This window comes from Triticum aestivum, chromosome 5A (assembly GCF_018294505.1).
Source record: "Triticum aestivum cultivar Chinese Spring chromosome 5A, IWGSC CS RefSeq v2.1, whole genome shotgun sequence".
NCBI lineage: Eukaryota > Viridiplantae > Streptophyta > Magnoliopsida > Poales > Poaceae > Triticum > Triticum aestivum.
The window spans coordinates 592,340,535-592,352,102 of NC_057806.1; positions in this window are offsets into that span (position 1 = coordinate 592,340,535).

Sequence of the window (11,568 nt, forward strand, 5' to 3'; positions counted from 1 at the left end):
TGCTCTCAGTTATTGCATTAGGACAACAACGATTCATCTGCTACTTTGTGCTGCGGTAGCTGAACCCATTCCTCTGCATGACCTGTCATTGCCACAGTAAATATTTGAAACCCACTAGCATGTGTAGGAGTTGATTGAAGCCATTGTTGTGTTCCTACCATGCTATGCCTGCTATTGCTTAGAGTTGTGTCAGGTCTGATTCATTGGGAATGAGTTGGAGAGTTATGATATGTTCTGATGCTGAGAGTGAAGTGTGTGAACACGATTTGGTAAAGGTAGCGGTGAGAGGCCATGTAGGAGTACATGGTGGGTTGTCTCACTGGAACCGTCCTTAAGCACTGAGTTCTATGTATGTTGTCCAATGACTCGATACTACCACACATTGGGTTCCGGTAACTCGACCCCTCTCGACTTATTAACCAACTTGGTCTCTGTCCAGGAGTCGCAACTAGTTTCTGGTGTTTGTAGGTAGTGCTATTTTTCTACCAAGTGGCACCCGGCAGGGTGGGCTTGGGACAGACTAGGCACACGTGGCCTGGTGTACCGAGTGGCACCCGGATGGTGGGCTCGGGAACCCTGCACACATCGTTTGGGGCCGTGAGCGAAACCCCGGCCGGATCTCCTTGCGGATGGAACCCGAATAGGCGATAAACCTGGACTAGAGTCTTGTGTGGTTAGTCAGGTCGTGGCCGACACCCTCGCCAGGCTTCCGCTTGAAGGTTGCCGAGATACATGACGTGTACATGGCGGTAAGTGGCGAGAGCGTGTGTGAAGAAGTACACCCCTGCAGGGTTAACATGATCTATTCGAATAGCCGGGTCCGCGGTTATGGACTTCTTGGATGCTTACATGGTACATAGACAACTTGAAGTGTATACTCTAAAAAGCTCAAGACAAGTGTGAGTGCTATGGATGGCCTTCTCGTAGGGAGACGGGGATGAATCCATAGTAGTGTATTGTGTGGTGCTTAGTGGACTCGTGTGCGCCATATCACCTCAAGAGTTTCTGGTAGTCGTAGAACAGGATAGCCACTGAGTCAAAGCTGGCTTGCTGCAACTAAACCCCACATTACCTTCTTGATACACATGCATGTATGATAGGATCTGATGTAAGTCTTGCTGAGTACCTTTGTACTCATGTTGCTTTATTTATGTTTTTGCAGCGGAGACTTCGGTCTTAATAGTGTTCTCGTGGACTTCGACGAGTAGTTTGTACCTCAGCTACGATCTTGCTCGGATGTTGTAGATAGTCAGGCTCTTCAGCCTTTTTCATTTGTAGATGTCTGTACCCAGACATGTAATGCTTCCGTTTGTTGCTTGTATGCTCTGTATGATGGGTCTTGTGACCCCTGTTTGAAATAAAGGCTATGATGGCTCTTTGAGCTTTATCTATGTGAGTTATTGAGTTATGTTGTGATGCCATGTTGTACAACACATACTTGCATGTTATGCGTACGTGTAACGTGTATTGCTATGTGTGGGATCTGACTATCTAGTTGTTTATCCTTAGTAGCCTCTCTTACCGGGAAATGTCTCCTAGTGTTTCCACTGAGCCATGGTAGCGTGCTACTGCTCCAGAACACTTAGGCTGGCCGGCATGTGTCCTTCTTCGTTCCTGTGTCTGTCCCTTCGAGGAAATGTCACGCGATGAATACCAGAGTCCTGTTAGCCCGCTACAGCCCGGTTTACCGGAGTCCTGTTAGCCCAGTTGCTACAGCCTGGATTCACTCGCTGATGACCGACACGTTCGATGCTGGGTCATGTATGCCTGTCCCTGTAAGTTAGTGCCACTTTGGGTTCACGACTAGCCATGTCAGCCCGGGTTCTCTATCATATGGATGCTAGCGACACTATCATATACATGTGCCAAAAGGCGCAAACAGTCCCGGGCATGGTAAGGCGACACCCGTGGGAATACCGTGCGTGAGGTCGCAAAGTGATATGAGGTGTTACATGCTAGATCAATGTGACTTAGGATCGGGGTCCTGACAAGTAGGGAGGTGTTCTCTCATGGATTATACCATGTTCCGCACAAAAAGCATCAAATTCATTGGAAAAATACTCTCCACCATGGTCGGACCTAAGCCTCTTGATTTTTCGATCAAGTTGATTTTCCACTTCAGCTTTATAGATCTTGAAAAAGTTCAAAGCCTCATCCTTAGATTTCAGAAGATACACAGGGCAGTATCTAGTGGAGTTGTCAATTAACGTCATGAAATATTTCTTTCCACCTTTTGTCAAAACACCATTCATTTCACATAGATCTGAATGTATGAGCTTCAGTGGTGCAAGATTTCTCGTTTCCGCGGTTGTACGAGGTTGCTTAGCTTGCACACAAACTTGATACTTAGATCCCTTGACAGTGGTGAAACTAGGGATTAAGTTCAACTTTGCTAGTTGCAACATGCAACCAAAGTTAACATGACAAAGACATGAATGCCACACATTTGATTCACTATTGTTGCAAACATGATTAACAACTTTATTGCAAATGTCTGATAAGGATAAACGAAATAGGCCTCCTGACTCATAGCCTTTACCAACAAAGGTTCCATACTTGGATATTACAAATTTATTCGACTCAAAGACAAGCTTATAGCCATCTCTACACAGAAGAGATCCACTAACAAGATTTTTATTGACGGAGGGGACATAATGCACGTTCTTCAGCCGCACAATCTTCCCCGAAGTAAACTTCAGATCGACCATGCCAACACCATGAACAGAAGCACTTAAACTGTTGCCCATTAGCACGGTTGAAGTCCCTGTGGTCTGATAAGACGAAAACTTGGAAATATCACCGCATACATGCACATTAGCACCTGTGTCAATCAACCAATCAGGAGAATGACATACTGAAAGAATAGTGGGAAATATACCTGTTGGGTTTCGTAGTAATTTCAAAAAAATTCCTACGCTCACGCAAGATCATGGTGATTCATAGCAATGAGAGGGGGAGAGTGTGATCTACGTACCCTTGTAGATTGACAACGGAAGCGTTTGGTTGATGTAGTCGTACGTCTCCACGGCCCGACCGATCAAGCACCGAAACTACGGCACCTCCGAGTTCTAGCACACGTTCAGCTCGATGACGATCCCCGGACTCCGATCCAGCAAAGTGTCGGGGAAGAGTTCCGTCAGCACGATGGCGTGGTGACGATCTTGATGTACTACTGTCGCAGGGCTTCGCCTAAGCACCGCTACAATATTATCGAGGACTATGGTGGAAGGGGGCACCGCACACGGCTAAGAATATGATCACGTGGATCAACTTGCGTCACTAGGGGTGCCCCTGCCTCCGTATATAAAGGTTCAAGGGAGGGGGCCGGCCGGCCAGGAGAGGCGCGCCAGGAGGAGTCCTACTCCCTCTGGGAGTAGGACTCCCCCCTTTCCTAATTGGAATAGGATTCGTGAGGTGGGAAAAGAGAGAGAGAGAAAGAGGGGGGCGCCGGCCCCCTCTCTCCTTGTCCTATTCGGACTAGGGGTGGAGGGGCGCGCGGCCCAGCCCTGGCTGCCTCTTCTCTTCTTCCACTAAGGCCCACTAAGGCCCATATACCTCCCGGGGGGTTCCGGTAACCTCCCGGTACTCCGGTAAAATCCCGATTTCACCTGGAACACTTCCGATATCCAAACATAGGCTTCCAATATATCAATCTTTATGTCCCGACCATTTCGAGACTCCTCGTCATGTCCGTGATCACATCCGGGACTCCGAACAACCTTCGGTACATCAAAATGCATAAACTCATAATATAACTGTCATCGTAACTTTAAGCGTGCGGACCCTACGGGTTCGAGAACAATGTAGACATGACCGAGACACGTCTCCGGTCAATAACCAATAGCGGAACCTGGATGCTCATATTGGCTCCTACATATTCTACGAAGATCTTTTATCGGTCAGACCGCATAACAACATACGTTGTTCCCTTTGTCATCGGTATGTTACTTGCCCGAGATTCGATCGTCGGTATCCTATACCTAGTTCAATCTCGTTACCGGCAAGTCTCTTTACTCGTTCTGTAATACATCATCCCGCAACTAACTCATTAGTTGCAATGCTTGCAAGGCTTAAGTGATGTGCATTACCGAGAGGGCCCAGAGATACCTCTCCGACAATCGGAGTGACAAATCCTAATCTCGAAATACGCCAACCCAACATGTACCTTTGGAGACACCTGTAGAGCTCCTTTATAATCACCCAGTTACGTTGTGATGTTTGGTAGCACACAAAGTGTTCCTCTGGCAAACGGGAGTTGCATAATCTCATAGTCATAGGAACATGTATAAGTCATGAAGAAAGCAATAGCAACATACTAGACGATCGGGTGCTAAGCTAATGGAATGGGTCATGTCAATCAGATCATTCAACTAATGATGTGATCCCGTTAATCAAATAACAACTCTTTGTCCATGGTTAGGAAACATAACCATCTTTGATTAACGAGCTAGTCAAGTAGAGGCATACTAGTAACACTCTGTTTGTCTATGTATTCACACATGTATTATGTTTCCGGTTAATACAATTCTAGCATGAATAATAAACTTTTATCATGATATAAGGAAATAAATAATAACTTTATTATTGCCTCTAGGGCATATTTCCTTCAATACCATACCCAGCATCCTTCATGTCAATGTCTCCAATGACGACATTAGCAGTCTTGTCGCCTTTCCCAGGATGACGCTTGTCATAGCGATTAGGGAAACTATGAGTCCAATGATCAGGATCCCCACACACATGACAAACACCTTTCTTCTTGTCATTCTTCTTCTTAAAGTTCATGTGTTGCACAGCCTTGTTCTTCCCATCAAACTTTGCTTTACCATCAAACTTGCCCTTGTTCTTGAACTTGTGGGTCTGGAAGTTCTTCTTCTGTACCAGATTGGCACTAGATCCTCCCTCAATACCTCGAGCATGTTGTCCTTTGCTCTCGCCTTTTCTTCGACATCAAGTGTACCAATGAGATCCGAAACGAAAAACTACTGTCTCTTATGCTTCAGTAAGGTAGCAAAGTTCCTCCACGAAGGAGGAAGCTTGGTGATGATACCTCCGGCAACAAACTTGTCTGGTAGGATACAATTGAAGTGCTCAAGCTCTCTAGCAAATGACTGTATCTCATGAGCTTGCTCAACCACGGAGCGCTCTTCAGTCATCCTGTAATCATAGAATTGCTCCATGATGTACAGCTCAGTGCTGGCATCCGAGACCCCAAACTTGGTCTCGAGTGTGTCCCACATATCTTTTCCATTGTCAATTGACGCATAAGCATCAACTATGTTCTCACCAAGAACACTCAAGAGAGCAGCCTTAAACAGAGTATCCATTTTCTGAAAAGCTTGTTCTTGTTGGGCACCAAACTCCCCTTCACACTTGCCAAGCGTGGCGTCATAGCAACTCATGGTCTGAAACCATAAGACTGCTCTCACGCGCCACCTCTTATAGTGGATACCCTCAAACATAGGAGGTCTCATGGAAGCAGCAAAACCACTTGGGGTAAATTGCCTATAATAAGGTTTTTGGATTGTTGGAAATATGAGCAATTTATCAAATAACGTTGCTAACAGAAATACTAGATAAAGCATGACTAATATAGCAGAGATAAAACAAGTCATGCAATCTGACAGAGAGAAGGTAAATAGCATCTGCATATATGAACTTGAACTAAACACATCTAGAACAGACACTAGATGAAGTTGCATATATGAAGTAGAACATAACTTATGTAGGGCAGAAACTAGAGCAAAGAACTGTGGCAGGACATCTAACAGAAAGAAGAAGAACACGTACGGGACAGCAGCACCTTGTGGCCAGAAGGACGCGAACAGGCTGCGAAGCAACAAAGGGAGACGAAGCGAACAGGCAGCACGCGAAGAGGTGCGTCGTTCGTATTCAGTCTCCACTACAGCAAAACGTTCCAGCTCCCGTGTGACCGCTCATTCCCGCAATCCGCGGCGAGGCGTGGCGAGGCGGGCGGCGGAGGAGGAGCGCGCGTGAATGTCCCTCTTGTTCTCATGCTCATACATGTGGGGAAAGAGCCTCCCTTATAAAGAGGTCCAACTCCCTCTAAACTAGCAATGTGGGACTAAACTTTAGTTCCACCTCTTACCTTGCACGAATGGGCTGCGTGGGCCTATAGGATTTATTAGGAATTTCTGAAACTGCTATTGGGCTAGGCCCAAAATAGATAAAATTCCAGCACTGCGTGCTTTGAGATTTAGTTTTACCATGTGTCATATGCTGGAGATGGTCTCACGGTCGGTGCGTGTTGTCGTGGTTCTAACTCTGATAGTGATGTAGGGGGGTGTGTATGGAGAGGCTAGATCTCAGCTATTGGGAAGTTGTAAACACACGGGGATTACGAGTTCAGGCCCTTCTTGGAGGAAGTAACATCCCTACGTCTCGGTGCCCGGAGGCGGTCGATTGGATTATGTGTGTATGAATAACAGGGGTGCGAACTCTTCATACTGAGGAGGGGGTGGCTTATATAGAGTTCGCCGGTCCTCTCATGCCCTCAGTAATGCAGGGTTTAAGGTACATTTAAGGTTGGGCGTTACTGGTAACACCCCTGATAAAGTGCCATAATGACCATAAAGACTACTTAATAGCCGATCGTTTGCCTGCGGAGTGACTTTAAGCCTCCTGGCAGTCGAGTGGTTGGCCTCATGGTCGAGTGATAGCTTCTTGGTCGAGTGTCTTGAATCCGTCGAGTGGGATACCTTCAAGTCGATTGAAAGGTGACTTCTTCTAGGGATGTCCTTGGGTAGGGCTCTTTTGGACAGGTCCGTGCCCCTAGCCTAGGTACATAGCTTCATCATTAGCCCCCGAATGGATCGAGGTTAGAGTGGGGAAAGAGTTGGGGATCTTTCCAACTGGTTCTTCGGGCTACATGAGTGCCTTGTTTTGGGTCAATCGTCACGGATGACGTCATCAACCTCTTTCAGTCGCCTTGATCCATTCCAGGCCTTTCGTCGAGCGAATTTCTTTACTTGTGACATACTGAGTCTCGGCGCGAGCGGGGTCTTCTGTTTTGACAAGTTGTTCTGCAGCCCGCGGATGTCGCGGGATTCGGATTTCAGGAAGCGCGCGGGACGGGAGCGGCCGCAGTAATCGGAAGCAATAAAGCGGAAGCTCCTCGATTGTCGCGCCACCTTTTCGCCACGTACTCCATGCGCGTCTGCTGCGGGATTTGACTGGATAGCCTGGGCCTACCAGTCAGCCACTCGGGAGCGGCCTCTTATAAGTCGCCGGCTCGAGGTTTCCAAACAGTGTGCTTTCTTCTTCCTCTCTCCCTTCGCAAGTTCCTCCGCCACCTTCGCTCTCACCTTAGCGCCGCAGGCCCATGCAAGATTTGCCGGCGACGATGGCGAAGGACAAGACATCCGCTCTGGAGCGCGTGAAGAAGGCGGCGGCGCAGGGAAAGGGGAAGAGGTCTGCTCGGGGCGGATCCTCCTCAAGGTCTGCTCTGCCCCGAGGCTGGATCCAGGGCGATTGGATGCCGTCGGTGATCCGGCAAGAAGATCTCGACGACATGGTCGAGGGGGGAGCCATTCCCCACGAAGTTGTGCGTCTTTTGGGGAGAGAGATCGAACCTCAACCCTGCGACGGTGAGTGCTTGCTCCTAGCCACCCATGTCGACCGCGGGTTTTCTCTGCCGCCCCACCCTTTTTTCCGGAGCTTCCTGAACTTCTTCGGAGTGCAGCTCCACCACTGCACTCCCAACTCCATCGTATACCTTGCTGCTTTCATCTCCATGTGTGAGGGTTTCTTGGGTTGCTGCCCCCATTGGGGACTCTTCAAGCACATCTTTACCTGTCGTTCCCAATCGGTCAAGAAGGCCAAGTCGAGTGACGAAAGGACGCAGGTGATCCAGCTGTGTGGGGGCCTGGCGATCCAGACGAGGGGGAAGAGTTGTTTTCCATCTATCACTTTCCCGGAGTCGGTCCGCGGTTGGCAGGCGACCTGGTTCTACTGTCAAGACCAGGCGACCCCAGGACAGTCGACTGGTCTTCCCCCTTTCTCTCTCGACCGAGCTGAAAAACCTACTTCTCTAAAAGTGACGCCGGAGGAAAAGGCCCAAGTCAAAGTGCTGGCTGGTCGAGTGGTTGAGCTTGTCCGTGAGGGCGTGACTGGTATGGACTTGCTGGAGGTCTTCCTCCGGAGGCGCATCCAACCGCTCCAGGTTCGTGACCACCCGATGTGGCTGTACTCGGGTCTCGACGACACCACTCGGGTCCACCTAGAGGAGGTCACTGACGAGATGCTGGAGGGGTGGCTGTCGAGCATCACGGGGAACAAAGACAACCTCCGAGGAGCCAGGAGGGTTGTTCCATTCGACAACTCATATGAAGTGGATCAGGTCTGACTTTATGCTCCCGACTGAGATCTTGTTTTCTTCATTGGTCTTCTTTGAGTAGGTCGATTGACCTTCGTCTTGTCTGTTGTTTTCCAGGTGACTACCGAGATGTACTCGACGCCCAACGGGGCACAGGAGCCAACTGAAGAAGGGGAGGCGAGCGGAGGTGAGAGTGGAGATGACCAAGGCGAGTGGGAGTCCGACGGTGAAGGAGAGGGAGACGACAACGTCGACTCCAGCGAAGAGGAGGAGGAGGAGGTTGAACCCCCCCGCCCGGAGGGGCGATCCAAGCTCACACATGATCCAGCGCGGGAACGTGGCAAGGCGACTGCTCCCGTTGGGCAGTCGTCGAAACGCCCTCGGGCCTCTTCTCCTACGCCGACTGGGAAGGCTCCCAAGCACCCACACGCGACGCCATCCAAGCCGCCCAAGGCTCTGCCCAAGATGAAGATGGCTGTCCCTACCATTTCCGGGTAATAACAAAACTTGCTTTCCTTTGTCGACCGTGGACAGACCCTTGGTCGATTCATTGAGCCAACTGACTGACTTTCGAGATTTGTAGCGCTGCTACTTCTGAGATCTCCGCCAAGGACGACGACCAAGAGATGGAGGATGCTGTTACCTCCAACCCTGGTACGATTACTGACGTTCCGCTTTGAGTCGATTGAACATTTATTGCAACTCTGGTCGATTGAACGTTTTCCTTGTAGCTCCTCCTCATGTTATCGACCTCCCGGGTGACGACGACAATGAACCGCTGAGAGTAAGGAGGAACAAGAGGGCGTCGGCTGACAAGACCCCCCAATTCGCTTCGGCATCTGAGGCCGTAGCTCGGGATGGTGGTGACACCACTCGGGCTTCTGTGACTTTCGCCATTCCTCTGACGAGTGTGCGGCCCTCAACGTCGACTGCGGATCCGTCTTTGCTTTTTGCCGCATACCCCGTCCCTGAGGCCCAAGCGGCTGCTGCAAAAGAGGCTATACGCCAGGCGGGGATCATGATGGAGCAAGTGAAGGTGGCTCGGGAGGCCAGCCAAGCAGCTTACGACGCAAGTTCGGCTCTTCAGAGTAACGTCCAGGTCAGTCGACTCAACACTTGGTCTGTTCATGATATGCTGTTTGAAGAACCTCTTTTCCAAAGATCTTTGTATTTGTACACCCACTGGGTGTGTTTTACAGTGGGGGCACACTGAGTGCACCCACTGGGTGTAGTCCCCGAGACTACGGTGGACTGCTGGCAGTCGACTATAGTCTTTATATTGTGTTGCTGTAGCTGTATTTCTTCACTCGGTCTGGTCAGGCCATGTCGAATGGGACTGTATCCGGTCGACTGCGGGCAGTCGACTTTTTTTTGGCACGCTGAGTGCACCCACTGGGTGTAGTCCCCGAGACTACTGTCGAATGTTCTTGATTCGGCTGTAGTCTTAGAAACGTCATCATTGTCTCTTAGTTGCTCGGAAGCAACTTGTCTTGGACGTCTGTCGACTGATTTTTCTTTTTACAGAAATCTTGCGAACTTGTAGCTCGCTATACTGAGCTGGAGAATCAGCAGATCCAGCTCAACCTTAACTTGAAGCTTGCTCAGGAGAATTTGAAGAAGGCGCAGGAAGAAGCAAAAGGTATGGCTGGTGAGGTTCTCCATTCTTGACGAGTGGCTTTTCTTTCTTGTCCATTCTTGATGTTGATTTCACTCGACACAGCGCAGATAAACCGGAGGAAGCTTTGAAGAAGAAGGATCAAGATCTTGCAGAGGCACAGAAAGAGGTCTTGAACAAAGCGAGGCTTGCTGAAGAGAAACTGGCTTCGGTCGGAGCTCTTGAGCAGGAGAACTCCAGGCTAAAAGCTGCTCTCGAGGTACCCAATCGAGAGGTCAGCCGACTGAAGAACGACAACGTGGCTCTTCACGACAAGGCGAGTGAGCTGGTGGGGAAGAGGAACGATCTGGAGGCTTATCTCGGTGGACTTGCCAAGAAGCTGTTTGTCACGCTCGAAGGTAATTACTCCGACCTGACTGTCTTGCAGTTACCAAGCCTGTGTAGGGCCACTGTCTTACTCTTGAATCGTGTTTGCAGAATTCTGTCAGAACTTTGAAGAGGAGACCAGTCGAGTGGAGCCAGGCTTGGACCCTGCTAACTCTCTTGTGAAGGACGAGGCTGCAGTGAACGTGCTCCGTCTGGAGTCTCATATTGCCAGCGTGGTTGACTATCTGGCTCGGCTGAAAGTTGCGATGTCGCGGATCGACATATCGCTCTGTCCTGGGACGACGCTTCAGAACGACCTCGAGTCTCTGATGGCTCGACTGAATGAAGTCCCGGGTCGAGTGGCGGAATGGAAGAAATCTTCCGCTAGATGTGGTGCTGATGTCGCTCTGTCTCTGGTCCGCGTCCATTGCAAGGAGGCGCGAGAGGAAAAGCTGGCCGCCATCCAAGTTGCCAATACCAGGAAGCACAACTTTCAAGACTTCATGGAGACTTTCATCGCCGCTGCCACTCGTATTGTAGACGGGATCGACTTGGACGAGTTCGTCGCCCCTTCCAGTCCTCCTCCTGAGGAATGAAAAACTTTTATGCTTCACTTTTTAAATTTTCCTCGGAATGCCGAGTGGATTTGTAACCGTTAAACTCCGCCGAGCCGAGGGCTCGAGTACTTTGATCTGAGGTCTGGGACCTTTAGGCTTTATCTGAACTTGATTTCTCGTTGAATATCTTCATGGTTTGATCTGTCGAGTGGAACTTGATCTTCACTCGGAATAACTTTGTATTTGTGGCGTAACTCCTTGCAGATTGGGTTGTGTCCTATACTTAGGCGAGCGCTGGGCTGCAGCTAAGCCCCCGAGTGGGAGGTTTGCTCTCACTCGGTAGGATTTTTGAACACTTAGGCGAGCACTGGGCTGCAGCTAAGCCCCCGAGTGGGAGGTTTGCTCGCCACTCGGTAGGATTTTTAAACACTTAGGCGAGCACTGGGCTGCAGCTAAGCTCCCGAGTGGGAGGATTGCTCTCCACTCGGTAGGATTTTTTCAAACTTAGGCGAGTGCCTGACTGCAGCTAAGTCTCTAGGTGGGAGAGCTTAGGCGAGTACTGGACTACAGCTAAGCCCCCCGAGTGGGAGGATTGCTCTCCACTCGGTAGGATTTTTTCAAACTTAGGCGAGTGCCTGACTGCAGCTAAGTCTCTAAGTGGGAGAACTTAGGCGAGTACTGGACTGCAGTTAAGC